Here is a 16,262-nt window from a genome sequence, read left to right as displayed (position 1 = left end):
GTGCGGACCTGCGTCCCACCTACTCCCCGCTACTCAGAGGACACCAGCGTCACCTGCCTGCCCCACACGCTGGACCCCGGGCCCCCCAGGGCCCACCGAGTCAGTCCGCACCCTGCAGGGAGGGCACCCGCAGGGTCCCCAGCACACCAGCTGCAGGACGCAGCCTTGCTGCCAGGACGGCCCCCTTCCAGCGGCCCCCTGCCTGGGTGACACACCTGTAAACACGGGACACTTCCCACGGCTTCTGGCACAGACCCGACTGCATCCAAGGGGGCGTCTGACACATGGACAGGAACTAAAGAGGGGGAGTGGGTGGGAGGGGGTGTACAGGGTGGAGGGGAGTGGAGGGGGGAAATGGGACAACTGTAATAGCATAATCAATAAAATGTATTTTAAAAAAAAGATCTGGTGACTCGAGCTGGACTCCCTCAGTCCCCTCGCCCGCCGCTCTGCTGACCAGCTAAGTGTCTGACGTGCCGCGTCTGAGCCTCAGTTTCCTCGTCCGGAAGATGGGGTTACAACTGCACTCACCCCACAGGGTGCCGTGAGGAGGACATGGCGCGGACGTGATAAAGGGCGGTGCCGTCACGGGCACTGTCGCCACGGCGGCCACTTCCCCACCACTGTCCCCCCGGGCGCTGTACGAGCACCGCACCCGGAGCAGGGGCAGAAAGCACAAACTCCGTTTGCGGCGGGACTGGGAGCGGGATGTGCTTGCAGGACACACGTGTGAGGCCTGCGAGAGTCTCGGGGGCCAGGCAGAGGCAGGGCCGCCACGTCCCCTGAAGGACACTCTCCGGGGAGCAGCGTGAGCCTCCCGCCGTGGCCTCGGAGGGCGGGGTCTTTTCGGCATCAGGAATGCGGGATCAGGGCGAGGAGGACGAGGAGCCACAGGTGTCCCCGGCATGCGTTTCGGTCCGGAAAAGGAGACCGGACAGGCCGCCGAAGACCTCCCGCCACCGCGCCCTCGGCAGCACTGGCCCTTCTCTGCCTCCAGGGTGGCCGAGCGCCGGTGGGGGGGAACCGCTGTGCACGCGGCCCGGGGGACGCCAGGAGAGGAAGGTAAGCATGCAGACACAGATTTTAAAAGTATGAGAAAGAAGGAAACCTTACCCACAGATGATGACAACTGTTCCCAGGAAGATATACGACAATTAAAAATTAGGCCAAAAATGTCTCTGCCTTTCAAAAACCATCTCCAATGAAGCCATCGTTACTACACATCACAAGGACGATGACTCAGCGAAGGGGTGACACAAGCACAGGAGAGGGCGGGAGCTGAGCCTGCAGGGCCAGGGGCAGGAGGAAAGGTCTCAGGATTTCACAGGAAATGGGCGAGATCCTAAAGGGGATGCTGAGAGACTCCAGAATCTCAGTTACTGACAGAGGGAGGAGGGGGAAGGGGAGGGAGGGAGGAGGGGGAGGGGGAGGGGGAGGGGAGGGGAGGGGAGGGGAGGGGGAGGGGGAGGGGGAGGAGAAAGGAGGCCATGGACCCCAACCGGACGCGATCTGGATTAGGGAAACCACGGTAGATGGAGGTGAAGAAGAAAGCGGGCAGGAGAGGCAGCGCCCACGGAGACGCACGTGGCCCCCTGAGCAGACGCCGCGCTGGGAGCCCTGCTGCGTCCCGCCGGCCTGCTTCTCCGTTCGCGGGCGAGCACCGTGCAGCTTCCGTACTGGAGCCCGGTAACGTGTCTGTTACGTGAAATACGCCCGTTTCTTGTCATTTTATGTTTGACTTTCGTTTTCATTTCTGAGCATTTCCCTGGATTTCATTCTTTTTATTTTTTACGTTCCTCCTGCACAAAAGCTACGCTCAGCTCGTATATACATGTTAAAACTCTTGCTCGGTGTATGAGGATTTCGTTACGCTGTAAATTAGCTGAGGTAGAGCTGCCCACTCTCCCGGGCACGTGAGGAAAGGCGGTCGGCTCAGACAAAGGTGGGTTATCCGGGACAATGGACCGGATGTGTGAGAAGACAGTGGGTACTCTCACCTCGCATCCTTCAGCAGGGTGAACTAAGAAATGGACCGGGTTGAAGAGTTCCTATTTAACAAAAGCCTTAGAACTTCAGACTGGAAGAATGCAGGTGTAACCCTGGAAAAGCAGAGACCTTTATAACCAATGAGTCAAGTACATGAAAGCAAAACACACCAACGAGCAGGAAAAAAAGTCAAAAGGCAAATAATCTACTGGGGAGACAACATCTGCGGCTCATCTATCGGTAAGGGCATCTATCGCCCGCTTGGAGTTCATACCTTTCAAGTTACAAGCGAAAGACCGCCAACTCGAGAAAGACAGGCACAGGCTGGGAATGGCGAGTTCGTGGAAAATAACCGCACTAGGACTTCAACCCCGTGAAACAGATGCTCAAACCCCCTCTTAACAAGAACAGGGGATACTCACCCACCTCGAGTTCCCCTTATTCCTCTGGCCGCATCGTCGATGCCGGAGAGGGGGAGACACTGTGGGTGATGCCGTGCGGAACGGAGCACCGCGCAGAATGTAAATCAACACAACCCCCACGGAGGTCGATCATGGATCACTCACAAAATTAGAAGTTCGATACGTCAGAATTTAACGCTTTCCCAGAGGCAGGCCGGTCAGAGGGAAGAGGTCGTAGAGCAGCAGGCGGGCTGCCGGCCAATGATGCCTCACAGGCTGGCGCCGGCAGGCCAGCTGAACACCAGCAGCGAGGCGGCCCGGGTGGTGGGAAAAGCAGGGCCAGCCCCGCCCTCCGTGTCCTGTCCGCCTCCCTTCCCAGGCAGGACCCCGCACACCTGAGCTGCTCCGTCTCTCGACCTGGGGCCCCCAGCCTAGTCCACGACAGCAGTTTCAACTGGGACAGCTGAGCGGGTTTGCCCAGGGTCACGGGCAGGATGACAAACTCCCAGTTGGGGGTTTATACACCCGCACCCTGCGAGTCACCGTGTCACCCTCCCTGACCGTGTCACCGTCGGCACGCACCGCGGTTGACGAGCGTGGGAACACCTCCAGTCCTGTCACGCGGCCTCTGCAGGTCGACAGGCCGCTGGCCTCGGTCGTCACGGCGCTGCTGAGCCACCCTCATTTCTGTGCCGGTGAGGAAGTGCACTAAATGGGCCAAAATACCAAGCACCACGTTCCTCCTTCTCTGCCCTTCTGAGAGCTGCCGTGGCTAAAAATGACGAAGACGGTGGCGGCAGGACTGCACTAGTATCCGCCGGGCCCCAGACACTGCAAGCCGCCGCAGAGCACACCTCGCACACCGGTTCCCACCCCATCCTCCTCCGACGGACAGGCTGGTCAGACGGGACACGGCGGTGGGAAGGGGGGAATGAGCCACTGGGGGTGGTGGCAGCGGTGGTGGGGGGGCCAGAGCCAGGGCTCAGAGCCGACCTGCACCCGGCCTCAGCGCCCTCCCCATGGGCCTCCCTCACGGTCTCCCCTTCTCCACCCCCCGCCCCGAGCCCCCGCCCCTCCCTGTCCTCGGGTGATGCCTGAGGCCCGAGAATTCTCTCTCTCGGCCGCAGCAGCAAAGAAAACTCAAGAAATTGTCATTCCGAAGGGGCAGACGGGCCGAATCCCGAAGGCCCCTTCTCAGACTAGACAAAGAGCTGGGGGCGCGGTCCTGAAGGTGGGCAGGGAGCCAGGGTTTCATTGTTTTTGTCACGGTACATTATCGCCTCATCAGAGAGGGCAGCGAGGTGACACAGCGCCCCAGGGTGGAGGGAGCTCGGGAGGGACCACCCGCGTTCGCTGGTGACTTAGAAATGGGCGTCTGGGCGCAGGAGAAGGTGGCCGGTCCGCACCCGCCCGGGGCCGCCTTCACGGGGTTCTGCCGCCTCATCGGGGGGCGGGGGGCGGGGAGGCCTTCCCGACAGTGTCGCCCGGTGAACCACGTCACCGTCTTCTACCTGAGACTCAGCTGGCGCAGCCGACTCGGGCAGTCTGTCTGCGGCCCGGCCCTGACCCCGGCGGGACAGGCCTGGACTCACTCAGGGAAACCAGGCGCGGAGGGACCCTGGCCCCTCCCCAGGACCCTCGGGCACGGCCGTGCTCTGTTGGAGGACAGCGACCGTAGTTGTGAATGCGTAGTTCTGAGGACGCTCCCACCAGGGGCGGTTGCTGTGGTTCCGTTTTATTTCCCATAGCGCAGATGTTTTAAGTGGCATTTCTAAATTAATTCAGAACAGCAGCTTAAAAGCTAAACAAAAATAAAAAAGCAAGCAGTAGATAAATACTTCGAGGGAAGCCCCGTCCACTCTGGGGCAGCAGAGACGGGGCTGGTGCTGGAGTCGGCAGCCAGCGTTAGAGGGGAACCGCAGGTGCGCGAAGGCCTGTGGACCTCACGGGGCGGGGGAGGGGGGGGGCACACCTGCCCTCCCAGCACCTGTGGAGGGGAAGCCTGGGACTCGGGGCGCCTGCCTCGCACAGCCCGGAGAAGGACCCCTGGCCACGGAAGAGCTCCTCCTCCAAATGTCACAGGGCGCGGCAGCGGTGGTGGTGGTGGTGGTGGTGACAGCGGTGGCGGCTGTGGGCCGTCATCCATCTCGTGCCCACGGCCCAGGTGCCCCAGAAGGACCGGGGGAGAAATTCACCTCCTCACCTTGGTTCGTCTCCCGCCTGCTCAGCCCCGCACCGGCACTGCTGCCCTGGGACTCTCTGCTCCCCCGACACCACACCTACCTTCTCCCGACTCTCTCCCCGCCGCCCCATCTCCCCTTCAGTGTTTTCACCACCTTCTTTGGCTCCGCTGGCCCTGCCGTCTCCCTGTGCCAGGCGGCCTGAGCTGCGGGGACAGGGAACGGACGTCTTCGACGGGGCGAACGGACGCACCAAACTCAGGCCGTGTCGGCGGTGTGCGCGTGAGCGCCACCTGGCTGTTCCCCCTGGAACGCCGTGGGGCGTGCCTGGAGAGGTTTCTCGCTGCTTCCCCACCGAAAAGCCCTGCGGGAAAGGGACCTGCCTGCTGGGTTCCCAATCCCGGCACACTTGGGGGAAGTAAGAGCAACCTCGTTCGAGAAGACAGTGAAGGATAAAGGTGCCCATTTTTCTCTCTCGGGACAGCCAGGAAACGTGGGTGCCGCCCCCAGCGTTTCCCTTGTGGCCCACCACCTGCCCCACCCGAGACGGCAAAGCCTCAGACCGCTGCGTCCTACTCTCTCTCTTTCTTCTAATCGGCGTGTTTTACCTTTGGAGCAGTTCTCCATTCACAGGACCCCTGGGCAGAGAGCACAGCGGGTGCCCGGGGCCCCGCCCCCACCCCTGCACGGCCTCCGCGCCTGCCAACGTAACGCCCCCACCAGAGGGGACGTCTGTCCCAGCTGATGAACCTGCCCCAGCACGGCAGCGGCACCCAGGGCCCGCAGTGATGTCAGGGTCACGCTCGTGTTGCACGTTCTGCGGGTGTGGACAAACGCACGATGACACGTGTCCAGCACCGTGGGGTCAGCCAGAGCAGACCCGCTGCCCTCACACCCTCTGGCACCCTCCCCCAGCCCTCCCCCAGCCCGGGAACCCCTGGTCTGTCACTGTCCCCGCAGTCTTGCCTGTCCAGCACGTCCCAGCATTGGACTCTCAAGCCGTGCGGCCTTTCCAGACTGGCCCCGGTCCCTCGGCCACATGCACCTCGGGGTCCTCCCTGTCTCTGCAGGGCGTCAGCGCCGGATGCAGTCCCACCGTCCTCACTCCCTCTTCACGCAGGTCTCCCACCGTCTGCAAACCGTCCCCGCCTGCCGGGCCCCCGGGTCAGCGGGAGCCCGTGGAGCTCCCACGGACACCACCCCCCTCCCCTTACCAGTGGGCGTCGGGGCGTGCTTCTCCTGGGAGGCCTCCGTGCGCCGCTGCGGTGGGAGACGCGGACGAGAACGAGAGACGCTCTCTCACGGGAAGGCAGCGTCCCCTGGCGCCAGCCACCTCATCCCATCCTCGCCGGAACCCCGAATCGAGGGCCCCGGCTTCCGAGGCTGGTGCGGGACCCACCAGGGTCACGAGACTGGTTAGCGGCAACGAGGGATCTGAGCCCAGGTCCCCAGGAGTCACTGGTTCCCACCCCCCCCACCCCCTGCCCCTGCTTCTCTGTGCCTCTCCTGCCTGCTCTGAGCTCTGCGTGGCTGGGGTGGTTTGTAGCTCCTGTGACTGGTCAGAGGAGCAACGGTGCAGGACCGCCCGTGCCTCCCAGAGCCCCCAACATCGGCGACGGCCCGGGAATGCAGACTGAAGAGGCCGTTTTCTTTTCACTGGTTCGTCTGGGGCGTTCCCTTCGGATTTCCACGATCTCGATACTCCTGCCCTCCAGCTGGGAGCAGGAGGCGGCGGGGGTGGGGTGTTCCAGGGGGAGCGTCATCAGAAGCGCAGGTGGGCTGGGGCTCCCTGGGCCTCAGGACAGAGGAGCTGGCTCGTCGCCCCAGGGCAAACGCAGGCCTGTGCCCTCAGCGTCTGCCTGGAGGCACCAAGCTGCGGTTTTCACAAAGGCACCGTTTCTCCGATTTTTCTGAGTACAGCGAGCCGAACGCCCGGAAAATGTAGCGCTCCCCAGGCTCCCGCGGTGGCACCCCCCTCCCCCAGTCCGAGGGTCCTGCACAGAGCTGGGACGGTGCCCACCAGCTGCTCTGCCACACGCCGCGTCCCCACAGTTGCAGAAGCCGCGCTGCAAACAGCACCGGCCTGCACTGCTCACACCCCTGGAGCCTGCGGATCAGATGCACCCGAGCCAGAAATCACCTGCCCCCACCTGTGGGCGCCAGCTGCTGACACCAGGCTCCCAAGACCCTGACGGGGACACTTTCTTCAGAGACGCAAGAGAGGCGTTGGCCAGAAAACCGCTAGGCTCCCCTGGCATTCTGCTGCACGCAAGGAGCCCGGGCCACCCTGGGGAGCCTCCTGCCCCCACTGCGAGGAGCTGCTTGCGCCCACGCGCAGGTGCTGTCCACGCCCCATCCCACACGGAAGAAAATCGTGATTCTCAGCCTCGGTAATTGCTTTTCAGCCGCGGACTTGGAAGCAGAAGACGGCAGCGAAGGTGAGTGCTTGGCCGAGGTCCACCTCCCCGCACTGCGCATCTGGCCTCAGAGTTTCCGAGACGGCTCCAGCGCTGGGGAGAGAGTGTGCTCACGTTCCCGAGGACGGGCACCCCCCGAGGGCGCCCCTCCCCAGCCCCCGCCTCTGCAGCTTCACAACAGCTGCGAGTGCCCGCGTCTCAGAGACAAATTTCAGCTCTTCTTACCATTTTACACGATAAAATTATGAAGCAGACCTGCTTTTAATACCTAAGATTGTGGCATTCGTCGGAAGATGGTTATCGTGCTGATGCTCAAAGGAAATCCAACCGCCCACGCCTCCTTCAAGATGCAAAGGTGTGTGTGCTGCGTCGGCGGACACACACCAATCAACACAAACTACGGTGAGCACTTCGCTGCGGCTTTATGATATCGCTCGAGATTTTCGTTGTGATGGACACTTCTCTAGATTAGACATAAGGCAGAAAAATCGACATCCGACCGACCAGAAGGGTCTCCATGACAGGGTCTGGACAATCCCGTCTCTCCCAGGAGCTAGGACGTTGACGTGAGCCCCGGCACTCGTAGGAGCCGGAACGTGCTGGAGTCAGGACCCTCCCCTGCCGGAGCGGCTTACCGTCGCCTCTTCCAGCTGTGCCCCGGGGTCGCCCCTGGAGGCCCAGCCCGTGCCCTTCATCCCCACGCCCACCACGACCAGAATATGAATCTTTTACAAGCGGCACTGACCCCTCCGTGCACCGGCCTTCCCTTTCTGATTCTGGCTCATCTTCCGGACCCTCCTGGGTGGGCCTTCCTGTCCCGGGGCCGGCAGACTCCCGCCTGCCGCCTGCGCTTCTCGCTCCAACGCGGCACCTGAGCGTGAGGCACCTGAGTGTGAGGCACCCTGAGGACAGCAGCAGCGTGACCTTCCCGTTCTCAGTGGCGCTGGAGACGCTCTCCCTTCCGCCCACAGACCTGGAGGCCAGGAGGAAGCGCAGACACAGTCATCGGGCCCCACTGCGGACCCCCGAGTGCCCCCCCCCACCACCTGTGGTTTCTGGGACCCTCTCCCCACGCCTGGGCGTGTGTGGCCCCCGGCTCCTCCGAGGCTCTGCAGGTGGCACCGAGAAGACGAGGACCCCGGGCAGCTCGGTGCCTGACGGTTCCTGCGGGAGCTTGTGTGCACGACGGTCGTTTGTGCCAAACCTGCACGACCAGGCGGACCAGCCCGCCTTCGCGTTTGCTCACTGTCCACCCTGACTGGGGTCCCTCGCGCCATCCAAAATCCTTGGGCCTCACTGCAGGTGTCACTGCATGACAATCTCACACACACCCACGCACACACATACACACCCAACACACACATCCATGTGCACACTTGTGCACACACCAATGCACGTGGCCATGCATGCACACGCACACCCGCACACAGCACAGCACATACAGTTCTCTGCCTCCTCCAGGGCCCTCATTTCCCCACCCCCTGACCCTCGGCCTGACCCGCCACGCCGGCCTGGGCTCCCTCCCCTGCCCCACGGCCTCAGCACCTGCTCACGGATTCCAGACCCCACGGTGACACCCTCTGCCCATGAGCCCTGCACATCTGAAACACAAAAGGGCCACCCAGCTTAGGGAACATCCCTTGAATAAAAGCAGGTGCCGCGGAAAGCAACGGCCAGGATACAGTGTAGCAGGATAACGTGGGGGTACCTTAGCAGACCGTTTTCTACTGTCCGTGAGAGTCTGTCTCGTACTACAAAGAGCCAGTTGACTTTGAGAGAGGGAGAGAGGGAGAGAGGGAGAGAGAGAGGGAGGGAGAGAGAGAGAGAGGGAGAGAGAGAGGGAGAGGGAGGGAGAGAGAGAGAGAGAGAGAGAGAGAGAGAGAGGGAGGGAGAGAGAGAGAGAGGGAGAGAGGGAGGGAGAGAGAGAGGGAGGGAGGGAGAGAGAGAGGGAGGGAGGGAGAGGGAGAAAGGGAGAGGAGAGGAGAGGGAGCTCTGGGCCAGCGATGAACACGTCCTCCTCAGAGAAGCACAGCGGAGAGACTTTCCTTTCCTCAGCCTCCTCCTCCTCGCGCCCTCCCACGGGTCTCTGGGGTCTCTGAGTTCAAAGGCTCCGCGTCCCCACCTGCCGCCTTTGATCAGCACCCGGAGCTCTGAGCGCTGCCGCAAGGGCCCTCGGCGGCGGCAGCCCTGCCCGGCCTCCTCAAGGTCACTCCCAAACACCACCCTGGACCAGCGGTTGTTACTTCTGCCGTCCACGCTCAACACTGTAGAAACTCTCGGGGAGAGCGGGTCCCTCTCACAGAGCACACCCCCATGTGTGCATGCCCCCGAACCCCCGGGGATTCCCATGCGGAAACCCACCTTACGTACAGAGCACACAGCAGGGTGGTCTGGGTCTGCCTTAGGCTCTGTTCCCGCACCTGCGCTTCTCCCTGACGCGCCCTCTCTCACCGACAGCCTGCCCGCCCGACCCTGTGCCGCACAGGGAGGGCTGACCTCGACCGTGCGGCGAAGGAGACGGCCCAACGGAATCGAACCCGCATTCCTGGTTCTCCTGCAGTAACGGTGGTTTGGAGAGTACACTTGTTTGCTGACTCACAGATCCGGTACCAGACATAACCCTGCTAGCTGCCCCCCGCAGGAGCAACACAAAGCACTGAGCGAAAATGAATTTATTTTTATCCTCAGTGCTGTCGTCAAATTCTGAGGCTCACCAGAGCGAGTTTCTGGCCAGCACGGGCTTCTGCATCGTGTTGAAAGATGTTGACATAGAAATGCAACGCACTGATTAGATTGCCCCCCAAAATGAGCATTTCCCACCGGGTGTTTGCATCACACAGAGGAGAGGGACCCACTGCCACCTCTATGGAGCCCCGTGGTCCCGAGCGCGCCCAGTAGGGACGCGCTGAGGTGAGGAGGTGAAGGAACACAGAGGTTTCCCTGGAGTCACTCCTGCCTGAGGTCAGGGTTGGCTACCTTGCCTACGTGCCTGCAAACAGGAGCTCACCCCCAGGCACTAAGAAACCATTTGCTCCTCATTTGATAAGACTCGTTGCTTCCTTATGGAGTGCCCACACTGCTCCTCGTCCTGGGGACACAGCGGTGACCAAGCCCAGTCCCTGTGCCGGGGAGCTGATGTTCCCTGGGGGAAGCCGGAGAACAGAAAGGGAGGGGTGAGAAGACACAGAGGGATGCGGGCGGCGGGCTGGGCTGGGCCGGGCCGGGGCAGGCGGCTCTGAGGAAGCCTCCCAGAGGAGCAGGGCCTGCAGAAGGGGGGCGGGGCCTGCAGAAGGGGGGGGCCGCGCTGCGCTCTGAGCAAGGGGACGCCAGGGCCCCAGCTTCGGAGGCAGGAGGGTGTCCTCCTCCTCGCTGGGGCTGGGGGGCAGAAGTGGGGAGAAAGCCATGGGCGGGCGTCAGGGCCTGGGAGGGACTCGCGGGCTCGGGCGTGTCCTGGGGAAATCCGGCCGGGGGTGCCCCTGGCCATCCCTCCAGCCCCCCACCCTCCTGTCCCCTGCGCAGGGAGGGGAGCGCTGGCAGGCGGGTGGGGCACAAATGGCCTCATTGATTTCCCTCGGTCACTGAAGGGCCGCCCGCTGGACCGGGAGAAAGGATTCCAGTTGTGAGGCCTCAAATGTCATCAGCTTCCTTTCAGGTATGTGCACGTGACCGTAAAATGCCTCTGTGCAAACTTTTCTCTACTTCCAAACTCGGGCCCCCAACCCTAAGAAGGTGGGCATACAAACCCTCGTGGGTAGCAAACAGCCTTCAGGAGTGATGACTACTCCAGTCGGTACCACTGGGCCCTTCCGAGCCCCCGGATCACTGCGATTTCGGGGATCACTAGGCCGCGACTTGGTGCTGGGCCAGACACCGGCAGGCACTGTGCTGCTTTTGCAGAGCAATAAACTGATTTAAAGAAAAAAAAAAACGAGTTCCAAGCCTCAGGTCGCTGCAAATGGCCTCCTCATGACTGAACACCATGCCAGCGCGTGCGGCGTTTTCTGTGTGGGAAGGGAGGCGCACAGCCCCAGGTTCGTACACAGGGAGGCCTCCCTGGGCGGTGGGACTTCACCGGAGGGACTTCACCGGAGGGATTTGCTCGGGGGGCACGCGGGTCCCACCAGGGTCCACCCCCGGACCCCTTCCACTCACCTCTCCCACTCTCGGCGGTGTACAGCAAAAAGAAAACACTCCAGAACTCTCCCACTGGAGTCTTTCTAAACAGTTGTCCAAGCCACTTGCAGACTTTGTGCATTGTTACAAATTGTAGTTGGCGATTTAAATTCTCTACCTGTTCTTTGGGCTTTTGCAGAGTTCAGACGAGGGTGATACCGTGTGGCCAGCACTTGAGTCTGTTTGGCTCTAAAAGGCCGTTGTTTCTGACGGATGGGACGGGCCTCGTAACAACACCGGTCGGCATGGGACCCACACCCGCTCCTGAAGGGGCTGGGGAAGTGCTCCAAGACAGTCGCAGCGAAATTGACTAAAACCAAACCAAAACTCGTAAGAGGCACATTCCACTTTAGCCAAAAGCAAATACGGGGCAACATCGCCCACGTTTTCAAACGGGTGCTCTGTTCGCGGGTGTCGCGCACGGCACTCCACGTCAGTGGCGGGCGGGGTCACGCTGACCTGTGTCAGCGTTCCTTGATTGGCGCGGGCACTGTGGGTGGGAAGCTGGTGACGGGACTTCTGGCTGTTGCCGCGTTTGCTACGGTGCAAACGCTGTTGAAGGCTGAGCTGTGCAGCTTCCATTCCCTGCCGGACTCGTGGTCGGAGGGGAGCACAGCCGCGAGAGGGTGACCAGCTGACGCCACCCTCACGGTCCATGGCGGCCTGTCTCCCGTGTTCGAGCACAGTGGGGCACGCAGCCCACAGGGGTCACCTGTCAACGACACTGGCCCCGTTCCCAGCGGGGCCGCATCTCAGCGTGAGTGAACGGTTTTCCTCCCTTCCCTTTCCACGACCCTGCGCTGAGTTTAGGAGTCGGTCTGGAGCCCGTGCTGGCTTTCGCCTGCACACAGTCTCATGGTCACCGCCGACTCCAAGTTCACCGGTGTGATTCACGACAAGACACTCCTCCAGCCTCACCCTGCAGCCCAGAGCACCTCCTTTCCTTCTACGGGAAGCAGAGAGAGCATGCCCGCTGGCACAGACAGCAGACGCCCCGGAATCTCTTCGAATCTCCAGGATTTCCAGTTACTGACAGCGCGCGATGATAATGAACTTAAGAAGGGCTGGAAAAGGGAAAATCAAAGGAATGTACCTTAAAACACCTTTTCAGGTGCTGAACATTTCATTTTCTAACCTTAGTCAATTTGGGGAACAATTCGAAATTAAAGTTATAAAAATTATAAATGGGTAGAAGATAAATTCATATATTTTTGTAGAGAAGAAGAAAAAAGATATACATTCCCAGACCCAAAGGGATGATCATTCAACTTCGGACTGTAATATTAGATATCACTGTATTTTTAGGGGCTCTTTCTATGTTTGCCCAACACCTCGTCCCCAGCCACATCGGTGCTCAGCATCCCCAAACACAGACAAAGGCGTGTGTGAGGGTGCCTTTTCCCGCGTTCGGTCTTGAGGTGACGTGGGGTGTATCTAGGCTGCTTCATGGTTTCTCCATGAAAGTCACTGAGGTCTTAGAACGATCAACGTTAAAATCATCGTGTAATACCAAAGAGATGCCTAGATAAAAACAATATGCACATATATAACCTCTGCATCAGTTCATCTCAACAGACAGCTCCCGCAGTGAGGAAGCTGAAATGTGGACGGCCCCCCAAAGAGTGTTTCAAGGTTTCTGGCTCGCCCTCTGGACGCCGGCTTCACCATGGAAACCGAGAGGCAAAGGAAGCCCCGCTTTCCCGCACCGGAGCTGCGGCTCCCTGGAGACTGCGGCCACTTCCTAGCCCACCGGGAAAATGCCCATTTACTCTCCACCACGAGGCGCAGGGGCTCCGGCTGCGGGGCAAGGTGGTACCCGCTCTCTGTGGACGGCCCCTGATTTGGGATTCGGTAGCGCCTTGAGGGTAGTGTATATTCTAAATACACACCCTTACTCACCAGGGAACAGTTTGTAAGCTGCTAATGCTACATTCTTTGTGGCGATAAGAGCACTTAAGATACCAGAGAAACAAAGTGTGTTTGGCAGTGACCCGGGGAGCTGCCCACGTCTGCAGCCCCTGCAGGCAGGTGTTTGCTCCCTGCGGTCAGCAATCAGCGGTCAGCAGTCAGCGGTCAGCAGGGCAGCAGCCCCACTGTGGGGACGCAGCAGAGCCGGGCCAGGGGCCCCGTGGCTGGGGCTTCCGCTGCAGAGCTCCTGCTGATGGCTCAGTGACCTCGGGGCCGTGGGGCCCAGGGCAGGGAGTGCTCAGGGCCACTCTTCATATTCCCCTCCGGGCGTCCTCACCCCGAGGGGCGGTCAGCCGCGGGAAGGTCTGAAACGCCGTCCATCGGGCAACCACATAAGCAGGGCTGCTCCTGGCGCTCTCGGCGCTCCCTGGGCCCCTGCCAGGCGCACCGGGTGTCCTCTGTGCTCAGGGCGGGCTCCCGCGTGCCGCAGGCGAGAACGAGGCAGTGTGAGGGGGGCCATGGGGGCCAGTCTGGCTCCGTGGGCCGGGGCCTTGTCCTGAAAACCAGAGGGCTGTGGGTTTGATTCCCAGGCCGGGCACCTCCCTGTGCTGCAGGTTTGGCCCCCAGTCAGGGCTCCCAGGAGAGGCAGCCGATGGATGTTTCTCTCTCCCATCGATGTTTCTCTCCCTCCCTTCCTCTCTCTCTCAAATCAACAGGCATGTCCTTGGGTGAGGATTTACAAAAGAATTATAGTAGTAAAATAAAACTAAGGTTCCTTCTAGGTCTAAAACGTCCTATGATTCTAACTTGCATTTTACAATTATGTCTACGATGATCTTCCTTTATACCCCAGACCCTAAAATCTAGCAGAATCCCGGCTGAAAACCAGAGAGAAAAATGGCACCCCTTGGGTTTCCGATGTCCCATCAAAATTTGCTCTTCAGAGCTCCACCATCGATATCTATCGGGAACTTTTAATAAGCATTTATTCAACAATGGCAGGACAGTTCTCCCAATACTGGTGGCCTTTGAGTACCAGACGTGTGTGCCTAGCTCGCCAGCTGTGGTGCTCAAATCCTTGTTCGCCAAGCATTCAGCCTAGTGACGCGGTCATCAGACGTCAGAGTGTATGGACCACTGCAGGGTCCGGAGGCTGCTGACGCCCCGCAGGCGGCCAGACCGCTGAGCAGGGCCATCCATCAGAGGCCCGGGGGCAGGGAGCCGCCGCGATGGGCCCGCTCTCGCCTCGCCCCCACACGGGCTTGAGGTCGGCCCAGGAAGGAGGCGGAGACGTTTTCCCAGGTTCCCCGCAAAAACCCGCCCCCCACGCAAAGCCAGACACAAGTGGAATTAAGACAGCTCGAAAGGAAGCATGGTTTTAACTTCAAAGTTTCGTCTTCATTTTTTATATAGAAGATTTTGCAAATTGATCACCGGAGATAAACACTGTAAACTGTGGCATCGTTTCTTCATGCTCAGCCCATCCCCCACCCCCACCGAACCTGGCCAGTTGAACCGCTTTGAAGACGGGAGAGAGGCAACGCTAAGACTGAAAAGGGACACATTAGTGGATTCACGCCGAATGGAAAGCAGATATCAAAAGGGAGTCATTACAGGGAAATTGCTCGTGTTTAAGGTTATTAAAGGGCTTCTGTGTGTGAAGCTGGCATGCTTCAGCGGCGCCCTGCAACATGAAGACGAGTGCTCGCCACCCCGCCTCGTCCTCCGAGTGTGTCCTCAAGTAGCGGCGTGATTGATCTCGCGGCTAATTTTATCTCCGCTAATGGGATCGCCAGCGCTCTTCCGGTCTTAATTCTTGTTTGAAGATTCCTGACTCTTAATAACTCAGGGCAGCCAGCCCGGCAGCTTGACGGGGAGATCTCTCGTCAGCCACGTGGGTCCGTTCCGGGTGCCTTGCCTTCAAGCCCACGAGGTGCAGCCGCTTCAGACAGCGGCGGCAACCCAGGCCTGGGAGGGTCGATGAACGAGGGGACCTCGGGCCGGCACACCGGCGCGGCTGCGGGAGAGCCAGCCACCGGGGGCCACGGGGCAGGTCCACACGCACGCACTCCCCCCCCCCCGCAGGCTGGGCAGGCCTCGGGCCACGTGCTCGAGACACAGGCCACGCACACCAGTTCCCGGCGCCCCAGGGACTCGCGACCCCAGGCGCTCTGCGCAGCCTCTCCGTTATGTTGGCAGGTGTTCCTGGGAGCTGGCGCTTTCACCGTGGATAAACAAGATTTGCGGGCGTCCTAATCCATCACCTCTGAAACCTGCTAATATCTGCGGGCCCCGGGTACAGATTGCGTCCCAGGAGCAGCGCTGCGGGACTCTCCTCGTTCCACGGAGCCGAAGTAATTACGGAGCCCACTGCTCCTCGAAGGCGCTGCGATCTGTCTTTATTCCCCCAAACGGTCCTGAATAAACATTAGCAGAGTGTTCTTTTTGGCTTCTCCCCTAACTCCCAGCTGAAGTAAACTTGTTGCAAACTGAGGGTTGGCTCGCATGATTGGAGAGTGTGACCCGGCTTCCGGGTGAGGATAAAGGAAGAGGCAGACATCACGCTGGCAGCCCCTCGCCATCTTGCAAGAGCTCGAAAAGTTCGCTGAACGTCACCCAGCTTCCGTTTTCTGTGTGCAAAACGGGGGTAGGTGCAAGGTCTACGTCCCAGTGCTTCGTGATGATTAAATGGTGACGATGATCCATTGGGAGATGGTAGCATAACTAACGCCTGACAGAAAGACAACACTTACTATTGTTATTGTTAGTTAGTTTTTGGGAGGGGTTTGGGGGTTTTGGGTTGTTTTTTTCGGGAACCCAGCCATCACAAACACAAGCTCCACATCGTGTAAAACCCAGAACCACACGCCACACAAGCCTTTGGCACGCCCCCCCCCCCGCCTCCTGAAATAGGGTGCTCTCCCTAAAAAAGAGCAACGACGTACAACCGCCCCATTTCCATTTCCGTGCAAACGGCAATGCGCACCGACGGAAATGCCGCGGAGAGAGGCCAGCAACAGGTGATGTGGGTGCAGGACCCCCAGACCTTCCCGTCCCACGCGGTCCCCCGGGTACCAGACGCACGGTGCTCTGACCTTCCACCTGCGGTCCGTCAGCCGAATGACCGGCTCCTCCTCCTCTGGTCAAGGCTCCCCGCAGGCACGGACCAATGCCGAGCTGTCTACCCCCAGGAGGCC

The sequence above is a fragment of the Phyllostomus hastatus genome, unplaced genomic scaffold (assembly GCF_019186645.2).
Source record: "Phyllostomus hastatus isolate PE091 unplaced genomic scaffold, TTU_PhHast_1.1 phas_scaffold_46, whole genome shotgun sequence".
NCBI lineage: Eukaryota > Metazoa > Chordata > Mammalia > Chiroptera > Phyllostomidae > Phyllostomus > Phyllostomus hastatus.
The sequence above is the reverse complement of the archived record's forward strand: the minus strand, read 5'-3'. Positions refer to the sequence as shown.